Raw genomic sequence first — 20,267 nt, 5'->3', positions numbered from 1 at the left:
CAGAAACTTCATTTAGGATGCGCTAAAATAATTGCCTTTGACATTAAAAATGTTGGCAGCTTAATCGAAATGGCAAATTGTCGTTCCGCTCATTTGTTTAAAACAACCTAACGTCATTAATTATTGAACGAAAATCAAAAAGTTGTCATTGAACTGTTAAAAAATTAGAGAATGGGAAAAGGTAAAAAAGGAGGAAAAAGTGGTGGAGGAAGTGCTACAGCATCTGCGACTACAGAAGTAAGTGTTTCAACATATTTTATTTAAGATTTTCAATAGTTATACGGATTGAACCTCAGAAAATAGTACACTTTATTTGGTTGTATCAATTAGACTTTTATCATATTCTGCGACAGATTTGTCAAACCCGTCATTTCCTCTTCCCCGTCCTCATAATTTAAAATAGAGAATGTATTATATAAATCATTAGAAAGATATTAAATAACTGATATTTATTCCATCTTAAGCTCGCTAGACAATCCAGCCATTCACTCAGTTTTAAAATTTAAAAACGGTCATCTTGAGGAGTTAAAACTGAAGAACGTCCTTGTCAGGCTTATTAGAATGTAAACCGGTCTCTCGAAATCTTTGCATAAATCTGCCAATGTTGTGTGGTGTACGCCAAACAGATTTGACACTTCACGATAACTTTGTCCCTGTCCAACTAACTCGGCTATTCATTCAGCTTTGAGTTTACTTTACTGCCTAACTATATTCCTTTTTTGTTTAACTAGTCTCGACGTTAACCTTGATTGACTTAAATTACTGCTGTTCACAAGTTGGTACAACAATAGAATGAAAGAAGTATTAAAATATGTATAAAATTGAAATCTTAAAAAACCATAAAAACAGTTATTTGCTGATAACAAATTTTGCTACATTCTATCGCTAACATTCAAGATACTTTTTGTGATAGAAAAAAAAAAGAAACCCAAAAGATTAACATTTTAGGTTTTAATATTGAGATAAAGGGTGGTGCATTATTTAAAATTCCATACCAGTTTTGACGAATATTGCAAAATGGCAGCCTAAGAATGAAAAAAGATGTAGACCTAAGGATATCAACATCTATAATCTTATAAGTATGCATTTGGAGCAAAATTCCTATCTCTTTGTAGTGTGTGATTTTATACGTGATCTGTGCTGCACTGTAGACATGTCAAATATCCTCAAGAATCTACAGAAGAAACGTATCAAATTTTAAACATAAAGCAACAAGCTGGAGGATCATGACATGAGTAACTAAGAAGTGATTGAGCCATCGATCGCTCTTGTTGTATTTGTAAAGAAAAAGTACGACTGATTAACCAAAATTTGTGAAAAAAAAGGGGTAGTTAACCTTTACCCAGAACGAAAATACGTTATAGACTCTCTCTGACAATTCGTGGTTATGTCATTTGATATATCTAACGTTTAGTTACATTTAAGAGACCAATGAAGGCATTTCGAATAAAATTTGTAATTACATACTCAAAGGTATGTTTGGATGATTTTATAGTAAAAGAATAATGGAAATATCTTAGTGTTCCAGAGCAAACTAATCCCAAAGGGATCTTCTACATGGGCCAATCCGTACTAAGTGATGAAGTTACGGCCGACTCTAAAAATATTGATGCGGATAATCTATATCTAAAAAGAAGCAAGACATGTAAAAATGATGTAATCCTGGAGTTAATCTAGATATGCAAAATACCGATTAACTTATTCTCTATAGCTTTGAAAAGTGAAGAATTCATATGGGAAAACATGATTATCATGATAACAATTCGGCACTATGTGTAAGAATTGAACTCTTTAGCGGAATCAGAGCACCCATTAGGGGTGCACATCAGCAATTTTATAGAAAAAGATTCCAAAGATATCCACTATTTTTCAAATCAGGAAGCTGCTACGATTATAGAATTGCTGGATAAGGAATGCTTCAGCTGATCCATTGGAGATCCTTTCAGATTGAAAACAAAATTTCTAATAATTGTCATTCTATTGTCATTCTGATAGTAATCTCTGAAAATCAACGAGAATGGGATCTATATCTTTATTTCACATAAAATTCGTATGAAGTAGTCTTCTATAATATGTTACTTTCCACGTTTTGATATCAACAACAACAAAAAATAATAATGACTGAAATAAAAACACCAAGAATAATTAAGGAAGTGAGCCTCAGAGACGAAATGGAGAATCAGAATATTAGAGAATGTAAACGAAATTGGAGGCTTCATGTCGAAAGAATACCAGAAAACAGATAGGGAAAATAAGCAAATAAACACAAACCAAACACACAAAGATCCCGCAGTTCAATTAGAAGATGATATGAGGGAGCTTAGCCCTTGAAAAAAGATCAGTCGGAAAGTAATATTTGGAATAAGATAGGAAAGAAAATGAAGGGAGACATTTTAATCCGTGAGAAATGAGAATTTTGATTTTATGGAATTATTCATTTATGCTGACTAACAGAATAAAAATTTTCTATTCTTATAAAATAGTTGGAAAGATGTACACAAACATGATGGATTTGTAATTTATCCAGATCAGTGTAGTTAATTTAGTAGTACTATAACTGAGAACCATTTACCACAACCATGTTAGGGTCGATACTGCGAGCTTCAGCGACTTCGCACTATGTTGTGCTCTTCATTTTAAAAAAATAAGAGATCTACACCCTTGAAGCGGGACTATGTTGAAAGGCTATCTAAGCATTAACACTTCCTATAGTTTGCCATTGCCACATTTTTTTAAAGATTACATTTCTGTTGATTCTAAGTAAATATTGCACCAAACCTTACATCTACACCGCAAAAGTTATCCATGTAACTCATCATTCCTATTAATCTATAATTAAAATTTAAAATGACCTGTAGTTACTATGTTATTTCAGAAAAAAGCTGCAACCAATCCAAAAACCGAAGAAAAGACTGCTGCAAAAGATAACAGTAGTTCAACGCAAAAAGTTGGAGGCGGAAAAAAAGGTGAGAGCTTACATAACTACTGTTACTGTTAGTTCTTAGACTTCGGCATATTTTGTCACTTCCTTTATCTTCAATTATCTACCATTTAAATGATTTAGAGCACCTAAACAATTTAAACAGAATATATTTGTATCGATGAATTATTTAAATTGTTCCCTGAGTCTTCTTCATATATTAAAACTTAAATCTCACAATTAAGACAACAGCTTTCATATACTACTCTCAGTTTTGTAGAATAAACACCATTTCTTATAAAACGTATTATGTCCAATACACTCTGCATATTCGAACATTTTTTTATTGCCAAATGAAAAGTGTCCCACTCTAGCAAGGTTTTGAAATGAACTCTTCCATCGAGACCAAAATTTCTGTTGGTCACGTCCCAATGGGGTTTCCACTCTACCCAGTTATTGCCAATATGCAAGAGTTTGAAATGAACTCTTCCGTTAAGCCCAAAATATCTGTTGGTTATGATATATTTACGATGAAGATGAAGACACAGATACAGAATAATTTCCGTTTCTAGACATACAAATGACCTACAACAATAAACAACGTATTCCATATACTATATGCAGAAAACCTACTAACAAATTATTATCTACTCACAAAATCACATCATCACCTTTTCCAACTTAATTCAGTAGTAAAAACAGTGAGATCGCACTCTATCTGGTTAACAAATCCACGCAGCAGACATTTCGAGCTCCAAATTATTAATCAAGTTCTTTCTCGCAAAAGTTTTCTCCTTACATTAGAGGTGAAACTGATTGAATTAACCCAATATTCAAAACCGTCAAAAAAAAGTCGTTTTTATAACCAGAAACTATACCAATTAGTTAGATCAACGGAGGACAGAAATCTCAAAGAAACAACGGTGCTTATAAAATCCATTGTTATTATTGTTTCCACTTGTACATCAGGGAAATAAGAAAATAAATTTTCGACTATACCATCATTCACTTTTAGCAAAAACACCTTTTCCACATTAACTCAACATCTCAGCCAATCTATAGATTTTGGTTAAAATAGACAATATACGACTCTTATCAAATATAGACGACAGTGGAAACTCAAATTCCGCTTCATTCTAACATGACACATTGAAACCCGGCATACTCAAATTCGCACCAAAGAGTAAGCAGATCAAGACCATCCTAATTAAACCAGTCTTTTGATATTAGATAGTAAGCAAATTGAATTAGTTAAAGCTCATAACACATCGACACAAGGAGTAGATAGATTAAGGCCCCATAGATTTTTAAAATCATATCACAAACTTTTAATTTAGATATCAATATTATATCCAGATATCCGTTCTTCATCAGCATCCAATAGGATATCGTCATATATCTTTCGGGTGTTCCGGCAGGGCGACGAGACGCGAGCGCCATCTACTGAGCACTCATGACAACTAGGGGCGGCCATTTTGTAGATGCGTTTCGAGGAGAGAAGACATACCGGAACATTGCTAGTGATTATTGTTTGATTACGTATGACTCTACGGAATATAGTGAGAAATTGACTCATCATGACCGTAAGCGCTATCAGAAGAAAGATCAGGAGTGTGGTTGTGACCCCTTTGAGCTGCGGTACGAAGATATAGAAGAAGATAATGACCAGTGGCCACGCGTGGCCGAATTGGACAGACTGGAGTACCTAGTTTTCCGCACGAACTTTACGACCAAAGATGCTATGGAGAATTAAAAGAGTTTAGAAGATCAAAATTTCCTCACTTCTAACCTTGTACTTCCTCCTCGTGTGAAAGTGCTTAGTAAGGTTTGTATTCTACTTGTTGTGCTTGCGGCACCATAGTGTTCTTATTCTTCTGGAATCAGGAATTAACTCTTAGCACATTTTGTCTTAATGTCCGAATATCTTTTCTTCTCACTTTCATTGCTTTCAATTCTCCTAAATCATTTTATGCGTGTCCCTGTGTCTTTCCTTTCTATGGAACAATATACAACTGAATAGTGTTTTTTTCTTTCCACTTTATTCCAATTTTCCTGTTAAAATTTGTCTTGCGTCCCTAGGAGTAGTTGAGATGTTTTTCAGATATTTAGATATCAAACTAATAAATTCAGGGTCAGATCATCTTTGAAATTTTGATATTTCCAGTCTTTTACGGCGTCTCATTATTTTCTGTGCGAAAAATGTAAAATTTTCTCTATTATATTATGTTGAACGTTTTCATCGGAAATATGGATAGATGATCCGTATAGAGTAGATGTAAATGAAGCAATATGGGTAATTAGTCTTTGGTACTATCCTTCACACTTTTTTCCATCAATCTAGGCTTTTGTAAAGACTAAAAAATGAAATTTGGCCTAATGTTAATAGGCCAGTTAATGTAATATATGAGTGGTCGGATTGTCGATAGAAATTTCACGCGCCCACGACTCAATTTTCAGTCTGACAAGGTATTTATCTGTTCAGTAATTTTTTAAAAGAATTGAAAGAAGAAGGTACGGTGTTATGAAGACCCTGGTTTGTTTACGAAAAACGCATCAACGATATGGCCGACACTCAGTTGTCGTATCTGACCGCTATATGGCGCTAGCGTTACAGGGGCAAAAAATGCAACCCGCATGAACTCGTCAACCCCACGATGTAAAGACTACAAGAATAGCATGCATATCAAAAAGATTAATATTTTTTCTTTTTAGGTGGTAAGAAATGATTTTCTGCAGCCGTGAAGATGTATCAAACGATTACTTTAAAAGTTATTTTTCCTTTATACTTAATATGTTATAATTACGAATAAACTAGAACTATATTGAAAAGACATTGGATTAAAATCAATTTCGACCATTATAATTCGTTCATTAACGTTATAAATGTAGGTATATCCTCATTTCCAGGGTATTTGAAAATGTTTTGATTGAATTTGGAGGAACCTAATTAAGAGTATAATTTAATTTACTAAATTATTTAGGAAAAAAAGAGAGATCTGAACTAGCAGATCTGTACGATACTGCCTGATAAAACAGAAAGTGACTAAATGGCCACTTTCATATTTTGAAACCGCTGTAATAAGCAAAAGACGCTGCGTCGACGAGTCTTGGAATCATATGATAAACAATTATTGGATTTTGACATGGAAAGAACAATGAATTATCTCACCTCTCCTGATAGGAACCATTTAAGATCTGTTAACCATAAATTAAGTTTACAAGTTATTTTATGCTCCATTTATCTAATTTCTGTCTAATATTACTAAGACTGTGAAGAATCATAAATTTACCTACTTATTATTGTATTCGTTTTGTATTGTAAGATTTATTGTAGACTGACCGTTCTCAATGTCTTCACAAGCGGTTCAACATGTGCCTTAAACACTTAAAGTTCCATTAACTTACCTCAAATTACTTATTTTATTGATGTGACGTGAGGACCATGAATATTATTAATTATACTTCTATATACAATAGAATTAGTATTTAAGAGAGCATAAACTTGCATAGATTGTCATATAAATCCTTAACATCCAACGAGAACAGTAGTCAAATTATTTGAAATCACTTTATTTATATTTTATGTTAACAGATAGTTGTGAATTAAGTTATCCTACAGAGGGATGGACGACACCAACATGAGACTCAAGGACAGATACTTCTGACCTTACATGGAAAATTCTATACAAACTTACATAAATAAATGTGACATTTGCCAACAAAGCAAATATGAAAGGAACCTCGTAGCAATCAAAATGAATCAAATCCCAACAGCAACAATATCATTTCAATATTTATACTTAGATACGTTTGATCTTGAAGGAAATAAATTTCTCACAATTATTCACACATTTTCAAAATATGCTCAAGCATACCCGTTAAACAATTTATCTAGCATCGAAATCGTTAATAACCTTATAAACTTTTTCTCTCACCATGGCATTCCCGAACAAATATTCACAGAAAAATGAACTGAATTCAAAAATTCTGTAATTCTAGAACTTTTGAATTTGCATAAAATTAAAATTCATTTCTCTTGTCCGGAACATCCCTAATCTCAAGATTCGATTGACAAACTACATTCAACACTCATTCAAACTAGGACACATTAGATTGTAAAATACCCAAGGATCTCTCAAAACACCAATCAATTTAAAAATGCCTTATGCATTCATAGTCCGGGAGCCAGAGACAATTTTTTTTTTGGTCATTTCCTCCCATTCTAAAATTTTTTCCAATAATAGTTTATCTAATATCTTGAAGGAAAAATAAAGTCAGCTGACCATATCATGGAGGATTAAACGTCAGCTGGCTGCTCGAATATGAAAAAATAATTTATATTTTCAACGATTTCCTCTCAACTTAAAATTAATCTGGTGATAGTTTATATGTTACTGTGAATGAAAATTAATGTCAGTTTGCTGTATCTCAGAAGACAGTTCGTCAACTGGTAACTTGGGAGAAAATTACTCTTCTCTAGTTCTAGCATCTGTAAAGATTCATTGACGGTATTAATCGTAATATCAACCCGTTTGATGAGAGTTTGGATAAACAATTTTTATACAATATTTCCACTGGTGAAGCAGCACCCAAACATATTGAGAAATTCTTACCCAATATTGAGAAATAAGGCAATAAAGGCAACAAAAATTTTACAAATAACTTGTGCAAACAGGGCTAAGATAATCGTTATTGCTTTTGATCGATATATATTTCCATATATTTCCAAAGATACCGAGCACAAACTTCGAGGTATGTAGCAAGCTAACTTCCGTATCGATGGTCCTGATCAAGTACGAAAAGAATTTTCAATCGAGCTGAAAAATATTAATTTCAAGGCAGCTCTTATTCATTTCATTATTGAAAATTGGTAGCAGGATTATATGGCACCATATATGAGCAACAAAACTATTTTTGTGAATGCGGATTTTTGTTATAGATACTTGGTCACTAATGGAAAAGTTTTAGAAACTGTACAGAATGAATTTTCGTGTCCAGCTCATGAAGAAGCGAACACAAAAATGATTTTTCGCACTTGCCAAATCGATTTTCAAGGAAACTTAACGATCCGTTGTTCTGACACAGATGTATTGGTTATAATGTTCGCTAATGTGGTTCATGTTTCAAACGATGTTAACGTTTTTATGGAAGTTGGCGTTGAAAAACATATTAGATTCATAAATGTTACTCAACTTTACAAAACTTTAGGACCGAGTTTAAATGCTGCACTTCCGGCATTCCATGCATTTACAGGATGTGATTTCAACCCTGCATTTTTTAGAAAAGGCAAAAATCGTCCATTTACCATCAAGTCAAAATCTGAAGCTTTTACCGAGAGTTTTGTTCAAATATCAGAGCCATCGATGAACAGGGAAGATTTATTTGCCAAAATTCAAGAGTTTACTTGCCAAATGTATAACTTCAATCGGTTGAAAAAGATGTTCCAAAATATTTATTGTTTTGGACAATACAGATGAATTCAAGTTATCCAAACAAGGTATTGACGATTTTTCTCTACCCCCATGTGAATCAAAGCTTTATAACCAATATTTAATGGCGTCTTACATTGCCAAAATTTGGTCTCACGCACACCTTAAAGTTCCTACAACTGAAGAACCTTCAGATTTTGGTTGGGAAGATAATCGATTTGAATTTCAATAGTTTTCTGGGACTCAGTTACCAAAGTCGATTGAGGAGATAACCATTCATCCTGAAAAAGGTATCAATTCTTTTCTCATATTGATCATATTTTACTAAACACGCGTATTAATAATTTTTTTATCTTTTAACAGATGATAATGATGATCGCATATAATTCCTCTGACAGCGAAACTGACAGTGAATTCGAGAGAATTGAAAGCGACTCAAGCCAAAGCGAAAATAATTGTTATTATTATATTTTGTATTCATTATAATAAAATAAGAATTCATTAGTTCATAAATTATTGATTAATTACTTTAGTTATACCTATATTTCTTTCATTTTTAAACATCATATTTATTATCAACATACTCAAATCAAGTATACTGCCGAACAACTAGAGCAAAATGATTTCCATCCAAGTTGAAATGTATAAGAGAATAAGTAATATTTCTCTAGTAAATAAAAAAAAATATCAGTTAACTCTAAATCAAGGGAAAAGTCGTCAGCTGATAAGATTCAGTAGGTGATAGATGCTGCTACGTTACACATTTCAAGTTACCAACTGACGAACTTTCCACTGAGATACAGCGAGCTGATATTAATTAATTTTAAGTTGAGAGGAAATTATTTTTTCATATTCGACCAGCCAGCTGACGTATAATCCGCCATGATATGGTCAGCTTACTCTATTTTTCCTTCAAGATATTAGATAAACTATTATTGGAGAAATTTTAGAATGGGAGGAAATGACTACCTATATCAACATAAGCGCTGTTCTATTGCGAACACGTTGATAGAAGGTGGAGGCTCCCGTGTCTACCAAACTAGTGATATTGAAATGAAAATTTATTGATTTTCATGCTTAAAAATCTCGAATTAATCAGTTATGAACTAAAACGTTCCCATTTTATTAAAAGTAAAGAGTCGCTCATTTGATTCTTTGAAAACAGCCAATAAGCGTCGAGTTTTGCTACACATACACATAGGGTGCATTCCACTAAGCTCTCACGTCAATTCCCAAAAAACTCTTCTCACATATTAATTACGTGCGCAAACATCAACCCCAAAACTTCCACTTAAGGCTTTGGGGAGATAGGCCCGAAATATGCAGAGAAGCCGTCTATCTGGGTGTGAAATTTACTCACACTCTCAGCTAGACGGCTGATCTGAATAACACTCTAAACAGAGTACAGAAATTAATCTTTCTCATCAAGGCGCTCGGAGGAAATTTCGGACAAACCCACCCCCTCACCCTACTTCATACGTATAAAACATTCATCCGCCCCATTATCGAATATAGGGAAAACGTCTTCAGCACTTTATCCGAATATCTTCTCAAAAAACTCCTGACCTGCAGTCCATACTCAGGTACTGCCAATACAAAGGTAGATTCAGCCCTAGCAACACCGTTTATGTCAATACCGACATAACCCCCGTTCTAAGCCGCCTAAATGACCTCCAAGCCTGCTATGTGATTCGTACCATCGAATAAACTAATTCCGCTGCAAAAGAAACCATTCTGATTTCCTGGGTCATCAATAAGCGGCCGCTTGGCTTAAAACCCAAGAAAAAACTCCCTTATCAGCCCCTTCGACTGCTAGCCACAGCATACGACGTACCTTAATGATCTGAAATCTACTTAAACTTCCTAGATAATTCCTCCATAACAATCAGATAAACTCCGACCCCCCAACACCCACCCTACACACTCTTTGTCGATCGTGGGTGTTGCAGGTTTTCTGCGATTTCCTTGCAACCTGGTGAACCGGTTCTCCAGTCAAATGGTCGACGATAGGGAATAATGCTACCGCAGCTGGACCCTTTTAAATTAAAAATAATCAAAAAAAAAACACAAAATTTTCAAAAAACCAAAAAATTTCTTCAAAAATAAAAAAAAACAAACAGAGAAGAGCCGGTTTTGCTTAAAAGCTTCATTTTCGTTTTATTCTGACCAAAATCTCTCTTCAGAAATAGTTAGGCAAGCACAACCCCATGCAACCACGACAACCCAACCAACTCTGCAGAGGAGCTATTCCTATATCAGGACCTACTCCAACAAACCACATCCCTTACAAAAATCCTCCTTATCCTACCAAACTTTAACCAACGAATATCTCACGACAATCACGTTCCCGTTCCACTTCCAGAGCGTTATAATCGTAAACCCAAGTGGATTGGGTTGCGATGCGTTTTGAACCTCGATATAAACAATAACGAATGGCAGAACAGAAAAAATAAAGTGAAAGCATTAAGAGGTTATGTTATAATTTGTAATTAGACTTCTTGACTGATTTACGTTAAAGTAAAATCAAAATATCACAGGAATAGATACAAGTCAGAAATAGTGTATTACATAACGAGTTTGGAAAGTGATACACTTTTCAATGAGTTGTGTACACCATTTTTCCTAAGACCACGTAGAAAATTCTTCAAAAAAAACGTATTTTTTAAACAAGAAAGTCAATTAAACAATATCACAAATGTATTGAAAAGTATTTCAACACATATGTTAAAAAGTATATAAACCTGTTAGTAAAATCAAGTCAGTCATGAGGAATGTTTTCCTTCGCTATTGAGATTCATTCAACTACTAGTATGTATTTGAACACAAATCACAACAAACTCAATTTTTATTCTAAACACTGATATAACCTCAAAAAATCATATTATCTATTTCCTCAGTCTTCTTAAATTTGGCCGTTTGCCTTGCGGTACCCAGCCAGATTCATATTGTATTCGCGCAATCCCTCTATCGATCGAGACCATATATAATATAAGAAAAAGAAGCATTTCAATACATATATGTTTCTACTTCTCAGGTAAAAATGAGTGTGCAATCTATCATTTTCATCAGTGGTCGTAGGAAAAATATTTTATTGTTGCAACATTTAATGAAAAATCATTTGTTGAAAAATGAATAAATATATTTTGTCCAGGATTTTTTTTATCAAACCCACTTTTACTTATATTTTCTAATATACCAAATTTATTATAAAATTAGTTTTATTTTATTATCAGGTCGGTAAAGGTGTCTTTCATCTTTCATTTTCCGAATTACTTTTTATATATTTTTTCCGTTGATAAGAACTTTTTAGTGGAATAAACATGTTGAAATTAAATTCCATTTCAAGTTTATCTTAAAAAATAAAGTTTGAATGCTGAATTTAAGCAATAATACCTTGAAGCATTATTTAAAAATATTGACATATGCTTTCAGTGGTTATTTTGTTTGTAATATTGATCTAAATCCATTATTTTCTAAAATCTTATGATTTTTCTTGAGAAAAGTCTTTGGAGGTTTCACCGAGAAGCACTAGTTTCAAAAGCATAAGAATTTGTAATTGTATTAAAACAAGGCCCTTAGAAGTGCGTTTGTTTCAAAAACTGTGTGAAGAAATGTGTAGTCTGCACACATATTTCCTTCTTCATACGGAGGTACGTTGATTATCCAGTGGCTAAGTGCTGACATGATTAGTGGAACTACGAAAGGAGGTACAAATTTTCTTAGAAGAAAAAACAGATTATAATCTACGAGATGAACAATTCGTACTTAAGTTACATATACAGTGCGATAGGGTCCTTGCAGTGGTCGGTAATTTGTTATTTAACATATTAAACATTAAAAATTTATCTCTTCTTATGTATCAATTTAGGTTGAATTCTATTAACTTAAAATATTATAAATCACAAATATAAATTGATGATAATTTGAATAAAACGTGACAGAAAACATGTTTCTATTGTTTACTGCGGTTGTGACGTGGAGAGTAAGTAAAAACTGAAACGTGGTCGCAGCGAGTCGCTTTTTAAACACCATTCTGTTGTTGTGAGTGGAAGGAATTGTTTATTTAGTGCGATTTGTGTTTTTCTGAGGGTGCAAAAACAATTCTAATTGAAATGATGGCCGAGATAGAATTTATCGAAGCAAAATCGGACAATCTATCTAAAGTAGATGCATTCAAGGTTGCTAAGTTCTTTGCTAATAATCAATTATTCACTTCGGCTGAAATACGTGGAGTAAAAGCAGATATATAAGTACTACTTATTAGATTTCCTTATGGTAACGACATTAACACATTTGTTTGCTTGAACTTTTTTAAAATGTAGTCATAAAGATGATAGCTTTCCATGTTTTTTGTCGTTTTATTACCAACGGACGAGATGTTTCAGGAAATGCCCATTTCCGATGTTTCTGGCAATCAAATTTGGTTGGAACAGCATTTTTTTTAAGAATTTTTTTGCATTGTGTTTATTTCCACATCATATAATTTTCCAAATTTGTTTCAATCTACAATAAAAAATTACAATAAGTTAACATTTTTTAAATACCCACAGATAAAACTTACATTGAATTGGTCTTATATCGCATAATCCCTTCTTATAGCTTGAAACCATTGATTTCGTCGCTTTTTCTCTCGAAGGACTTGCAAAAAAACTTTATTTGGTGTTTTTATACTAGTGTTTATTCTGGTACAATGCACCTCACTTAAGTCTGTTTACTTACTTTCTACGTCACACTCAGTCATGTGACGCGTTTTAGCGCGTCGGTTAGGTATTTAAATTTATTTATTTTTTATGAACTAATATACCGGTTTGAAACATTTTTAAAATAGTGTGTGATAAAGAACGATTTACTAAACGTAGTTAAGGTATAAAAAAATATAAGGACCTTATTGTGTATTGGTGTAATGTTAACAGTAAAAAGTGTGTGCAGTATAAAAGATCATTAATGTTTCTAGAAATTTCGAGCTGAAGACAGATTATATTTTGAGTTGTTAATATTTTGATTTTTAAAGTTATTAGCATATTATCACAAAAATTTCAATTAAATACAGATTATTTCAAGTAAATGTAAAATTATAAAAATTACAATATTTGTTATTTCAACTTCAGGGTGCAAAGTTCAGTTTTATGAAATCTACAGATTTATTTATTTCATAGCTTTATCTCGTATCACCGTTATCTTTGTATATGACAACCTTGGACCTTGTGATAAACCTAAATTTGTTATAATGTTACTGTTACAATATTTTATATGTAACTTTTGACTAAAATTGAGTTTGAATTGTGCGTTGTATCATTTCTGGATTTATAATTTTTGCATGAATAAATAATTTTTTCAATATTCTCGATACATTAAACAATAATACAAATAAAGTTATTGCTACAGTACTTAATAAAGCCCAATGTCCCGAGCCCAAATAAAGTATGAGAATTAACAAGTGAACCCTTTAGAAGCTCACATAACCGTTGGAGATGAAAACACTGAAAAAATATGAGGAAGTGGAAGCGGCAAATAATACCAAAGCAGTATTTTGAACTGTCATAACACTCAAGTTCAAGAAATAAGTTTATAGTCCGAGAGTCAGCCGCTGAAAAATACGCAGTCAAATTGTACATTAAAATTGCAAGTGAACGGCTAGTTCTGATTTTTGGGTATGTTGTTTGGAACTATTAGGGAAATCTAAATCCAACTTTTCAGGAATGAAAACCTTGTGCTTCTTGCGTAGTACTCTAAAAACCTCAAAATTTTTGCCGTTATGCTGGTTTTCTCGCTATAACTTTAAAACGATGCGTTTGTCGTGAATTGCTATTCCATAATTATTTAAACTAGATAAAATTTGCTACAAAACGGGACTAAGTGTAGCTCTGTAGTTCTTATAGTTTCTGAGATACAGCCTTTCAAAAATTGCTAATTTTTTCCAAAAAAGTGAAATTTCAACTTTTGGTCAACTTTGGACCTAAAAATCAGAGAAAATACGTAATATTAGAAGGAAGTTATGGGAATAGAAGTTATGCAAATTTAATTAGCTTTCATTTAAGCTCAATTGTACGTCTTTACGCCTTATGGTTCGGACGCATTAAATGTGGCATTAGAAGAAACGCTTCATCGCCGATAAAGAGCTCAGTTGAGCAGAATCCTCAGAGTAACAGACAGCCAATTTGATCAACCCTCCAGCCTAATACTGCATTTTCTTATGCCATAACACAAGAATTTCTTGAATTTTTCTCTCCATCGAACTCAACATTTCAACATCTCTAGAGAAGCTACTCAGGACATGAAGACGATTCCTCAAGAACATTTTTTGAGTTATGATAGCATGTATAAATTCACTGAATAAATATTTTTATTTATTCAGTGTATTTTCTTATAAATATTAATTTTTTTTAATCTTACCTCAAACACACTGCTAATTTTTTGCGTTGCAATCTTGACCAGTAATATCCTTTTCAATTAATTTATAAGCCTGTGTTCTGTTTAACCGAAACGCCTCCTTGAACATATTATCTGGAATTTCACCAGATAACTTGAACTCTCCGTAGCTCACTCTTTTTCGCAAATACTCATTTGTTTTATTAGATTTTCTTTTTTTTTGTTGGTGGTTGCAACATAATAAATCTTTTGTCATTCTCAGATTCAGACTCCAGATCGAAAAGAAGCTGCTGGCTAATGGGGATTTGGGTACAAATCGTGGGCGTGGGCTGTGTTCCATATGCGGCGGTCTTGCACGTTCGCCGTGCTAAGTAAGCGTAGCGATACGAGAAATTAGCATTTATGTATGGTCTAGAGATGACACCGCGGACCCCCAGGGGACCGCGGACCACAGGTTGCGAAACACTGCTTTAAACCATTGGGTGGAGACGTCATTTCGAATCAATAAAATCTTTAAATGAAATTAAACCAAATGTGAAAGCAACGAACTAATTGAATTATGAATATCACAAAAATTTACAACTACGAGAAAATTAAAAAACTCGTAAATTATCTGATAAAAAGAATATGACTTAGGTTTCCACATTTTAAACAGAAATGTACTAGTTTCCTTTTGTTCAAATTTCTATCGTTACAGGACGTATCGCTTGACAGAAAATCCGAAGTAAAGGAGTGTCACATATTAAGTTGCTCGTATAATTTGAATATAGTATGTAATAAGTAAAGCAAGAAAGGAAAATTTTCTTTAAATACTGAATAGAAGTATAAGAAAAGCTCCTTCCTTCATTCGCGAATTACAAAAAATATGACCCAATTCCTATATTCGCGCCAATAAATATACCAAAATCATTTGTAAATGCCGTCAAATGGACTAATAAAAAAAGTAAAATTGATCTTATTGCAACTTTGCCTAAAGTATGTTGTCAAATGATATTGCCGAACACTGACATAAGCTGCCTTCGCCTCGATCGGTGTTTTTGAGAATGTAAAGCAAATTTTTAATCTTGCTGCTCCGTTCTATGGTAAAGCCGATTTGCGTGTTTTATTGTTTCATCTTGCACATTTGTTACAAAAATTGTGATCGAGTAACACATCTTTACCGCTGTAGTGGTAGTGGAAATAGAAATGCTTGATCGTTTACACCTTGGACAGTCATTTGCATCCATTTCACGCTCATTGAATGTCCACGAATCAACTGTACGATCGATGAAAAAATTCGAGGATAAAATAAGGTCGTTTGTAGCTTCAACTTCAACTTCACTGTCAGCGAAAATTGTTTGTGATCCAGCAATAGAAAAAATGGCGTTGTCGTTATGGATCGAAGACTGCAACCAAAAATGGGTGCCCCTAAGTGGTCCAATGGTCCGGAAGAAGATAAAGCGTCTTTACGCTCATTTTAAAGAACCTGATGGTAGTTGTTGGTAGATGGAATGTTCACATGGAGGCTTTCAAGCATCGGAGGGTTGGTTCAATAAATTTAAGATGAGACAATCAATGCATAACATTGAAATCGTTGGAGAAGCAGCATCAGCAGACACTGCTGCAGCAAAACGATATCCAAAAGAATTTGCAAAGTGCACGTATTTAATGCACTGGTTTGGAAGAGAGTGTCAAACAAAACATTCATTTCTAAAAGAGAAAAGTCTGTTCCTGGATTTAAGGCAGCAAAGGATAGAGTTAGACTGCTGCCATTTTCTGATGCATCTGCAGATCGTTTAATCCTATTCATCGAAAATATGAGGAAAACTACATAAGTTACAGTTTTACATATTGCACAGACGATTCTTGTTGATGGCTGCAAGTAAACTAATACGACATTTAACCAATAAACACCCATCAGTAGTCTAAAAAGGCAAACGTATTTTCAACATTTGAAGGACCAATAGAAGAAGCAGGTAAATTTCATGAGTTTGTCTTTCGAAACCTCAGACAAAGCACAAAAAGCAAGCTACGTAATCGCCAACATGTTAGTTAAAGCAAAAAAAGCCGCACTCTCTTGCTAAAACTTTAGTTTTACCTGCATTGGATGAAAATATTTCGCGTCGAAGTAACTACATCTATATCGAGCTTTAAAAAATCAAAACAAGGATAACCTGCGCTATTTTTTATGACTAGTTCCGGAATTTTTTTTCTGAAGTTGAAAGTTATTTAAAAACAGAATTTAGACTTTAAAGCACTTCTAGTTTTGGACAATGTACTTGGTCATCCTCACGAACTTGAAACTCCTGTGCATCCAAATATAAAAGTGACATTTTGACCTCCAAACACGACGGTTTTGCTCAAACTATACGTCAAGGAATAATACAGGGTTTAAGATCTATTGCATTAGACGAATCTTCGAAATCATATTGGATAATATGGATTGTAATCCTGAAATGAATGTTATGGAATCCTGGAAGAAATTTGACATAGCAAGATGCAACGTAAACAGAAAAGAAGAATAACTGGGGCCACACACATTGAAGTCATGTTGGAAAAAACTGTAGCCTGCTCCGACTGCAGAAAATGACGAACAATATGGGTAAAATGAAACTTTGACTGCAAACGCAACCGAAATCTCAAATGGAATAGTACGAGATGGGTTTGAACAGATAGAATCAACTCACAGGATTTTTTTGAATTGCAAGATGAAGATTTCACTGAAACCGACTTGGAAGAAATGTTGAATTCACAGCCTTTTGAAGAAAAGGATTCAACAAGCACTATAAACGTGACATTAAATTTGAAACATCTTAGTGAAGGTTTAAGAATGGCAAATGAGCTTTGCGATTTCTTTATGAACATTGATCCTTCTATGGATCGAAGCCTTATTTTTAAGAGGCAAATTGCTAATGCGACTGCTGCGTATCAGTCTGAATTTAAGGTGCCTTTAAGAACAGCCAAGTAAGAGAAAATTACAATATTTTTCAAACCATTACCTAAGCCTTAAGATAATTGATCAAAATGTTTAATAATGCTTTAATAAACTGATTTTATTTTTCATATTGTCACCTAGGAACGTATCCCACATAAATTACCATTCCGTATTCACGGTTTCTGTATTTGCGGTATATTTATGTAACCCACGATTAAAGAGCTTTTACTGTATTCACTTTCTCTCTAACGAGACTGGTTAGGAAAAAGGGTTTTATTATGAAAATTATATATATCCACATTCGAATGCTCCCGTTGAATATACTCCCCTCCCCACACACTTTCCATACGTTTTTTCAATTGATCGAAGCAGTGCTGAAAGTCTTCTTTGGTAATTGTCTTTAGATCTACAGTTTCTTGCTTTACCGCTTCCATCGTTCAAACGGGTCCCTTCCAAAGCAGATTTTATCTTCGGAAACAAAAAAAAATCGCACGGCGCCAAATCTGGTGAGTACGGCAGGTGTTCGAGCACTGGAGTGCGCTTACTGGCCAAATACTGCTTCACAAACAGCGCGTTACGGGCAGGTGCATTTTTCTGTCCACAACTTTGTCCGTTTTTTACGAACTCGTTCTCGCACTATTGCCAAAGCTGACAAATAGTAAGTCTGGTTGATAGTCTGACTCTCTGGAACCCATTCAGTCATCACGATACCGTAAATATCGATCAACATTGCCTTGAATTTTGATTTGCTCTCGCGGCCTTTACTAAAACGCTTACATCGCTAAAAACACTCGCTAGAGATAGAGAATTGTCCCCATTGGCCTATTGCAACAATTTATTGCACTTAATCCGAGTTTCTTTTCAATTAAACGAGAAATTTGAGATTGATACGCTACTTCTGTTTTTCATCACACATGATTTTTAGCCCGAGAAAAAAACACGTTCGTTTCAAACCGCTATTGCACCAATACTATAATAGTGACGGAAACGTGTTTTGGGACGTGCATAGACAAAATATCTAGATATCCAACGCACTAGTCTTTTTTTAACCGACTCGTCTAGGGCGCCTTCTAGGCGCGCAGTCTCGTTATTTAATAGCCAAAACTAGTACAGTCGTTATATTCTCACTTGAAGCAAAAAATTCGGGGAAAGAAAAATAATTTTGATGTTTTTAGCAACATCCTATTGTTGAAATAACTAAGTTGTATTAAAATATAGAATGTTGAAAAATTTTTATTTTGGAATTCTATGAAAAAAGATAATAAATCTTTTGAAAAATTACTTTGCAAATTTAGATCAAGTAACTTCTCTGAAGTATATATATCATTAAGGACTGATCTGTTGTCTATGTAGGAGTAAAAGTAAAATCTAATAGATGACAGAATTTTTCAGTCAAATATTAAATGTTTCAATCAATCCAATGTTTTATACAGCGGGCAACAAAGAAATTAATTACCCAGAGGAGTTTAATGTTCAAACTAGTCGATATCACTCAGATCAACAGGAATTATCGTACGTACATATACACAAAAAAATAAATTTTGTTTTTTTTTATTGAACGATTTACTACAAAATGAAATACATCAAAAAAATAAAATATGTAAAACTAAAAAATGTTACTTATTTGTTAAATGAACAAAATGTGAAGAAGTCAAAATATTTCTTAATACGGTCCATAAAATTAAAAAAAATTAAAAAAAAAACAAATTTTTTTGTCGTTAAAAAAACATAAAGAATACTTCCAAACACCTATATTTATCTTAATACGCTTACTAAAAATACTTGATTGATTTTGAATGTATTTACTTGAACACTATTGAAAAATTTCCACTACTGAAACACCTACCTTGGTGTTTCACATCAAACAGATAGAAATTTCGTTTATAACAAACCAAACCACTTTAGTGTCCACTGTTAAAATAAACATGAATAATGAGATGAAACAGTCATAATTTGGAAAACGACATTTTAAGTTGCTTCCCAATTAATAACACTGTTTGCACGGAACCCATGGGCTCGACGCTAATGAGCTTGGCATACAAGAATCAATTGGAACAAACTTAGATTTAATATATAAGACATGTTTATTTTACCTTCGGTCTCCAAAAAATGGTAACTTGTTTATCGAAAACAAAACACCGACACCATTCTGGTATTTTTTCAAAATATTTGGAAAGTTGAGAGTCAGAGTAAAATTTCCACACCAATACAGTTAACGACGAGTTGAAACTATCTGTATATGGCAAAATAATTATAGTAAAATCGTGAAAATTTATACGTTTGGGTTTTCGAATACGATTTTTTTATATTATATATTATAACTAAAAGGTATTGAAAGGTTCTACCGGAAGTAGACTGTAACTTCTGTTATTTTAAATGGAACACCCTGTATATTAATACATTTTTGAAATCTACGTAAAATTTTTGTATAATTTTGTCTAAAAATGCATACTTTTTGAGTTTTATTTTTTTTCGTAAAAAAATTGATCAGTTTTTCTATTTTAATACATTCAGCAAATTTATGTTAACTTTCCTATACCTAAACCTTACCGTTATCCAAATATTAAATGTTTTTTGTGAATTTTTAGAGATGCAGGTGTGGTCTAAATTTTATATACACCCTGTATAAAATGAA

General features: G+C 33.3%; 2 long non-coding RNA genes across 3 annotated transcripts; one reads left to right on the top strand and one right to left on the bottom strand.

Moving 5' to 3' along the window:
- Positions 1-5,751, top strand: LOC130893928 (uncharacterized). Of its 2 annotated transcripts, none has more exons than XR_009059267.1 (3): positions 1-237; positions 2,876-2,966; positions 5,633-5,751. It is a non-coding gene; the product is annotated as an uncharacterized LOC130893928 (long non-coding RNA). The 2 variants fall into 2 exon arrangements; XR_009059268.1 differs by having other exon boundaries at positions 24-237; positions 2,859-2,966.
- Positions 5,752-12,784: 7,033 nt separating this feature from the next.
- Positions 12,785-18,601, bottom strand: LOC130894591 (uncharacterized). The gene is made up of 2 exons (XR_009059348.1): positions 12,911-18,601; positions 12,785-12,852 (listed from the first exon to the last, which is right to left on the bottom strand). It is a non-coding gene; the product is annotated as an uncharacterized LOC130894591 (long non-coding RNA).
- Between the last annotated feature and the right edge of the window lie 1,666 nt (positions 18,602-20,267).

This window comes from Diorhabda carinulata, chromosome 5, assembly GCF_026250575.1.
Source record: "Diorhabda carinulata isolate Delta chromosome 5, icDioCari1.1, whole genome shotgun sequence".
In the NCBI taxonomy this organism is placed as follows: Eukaryota; Metazoa; Arthropoda; class Insecta; order Coleoptera; family Chrysomelidae; genus Diorhabda; species Diorhabda carinulata.
This window is presented reverse-complemented; position numbering and strand designations above follow the sequence as displayed.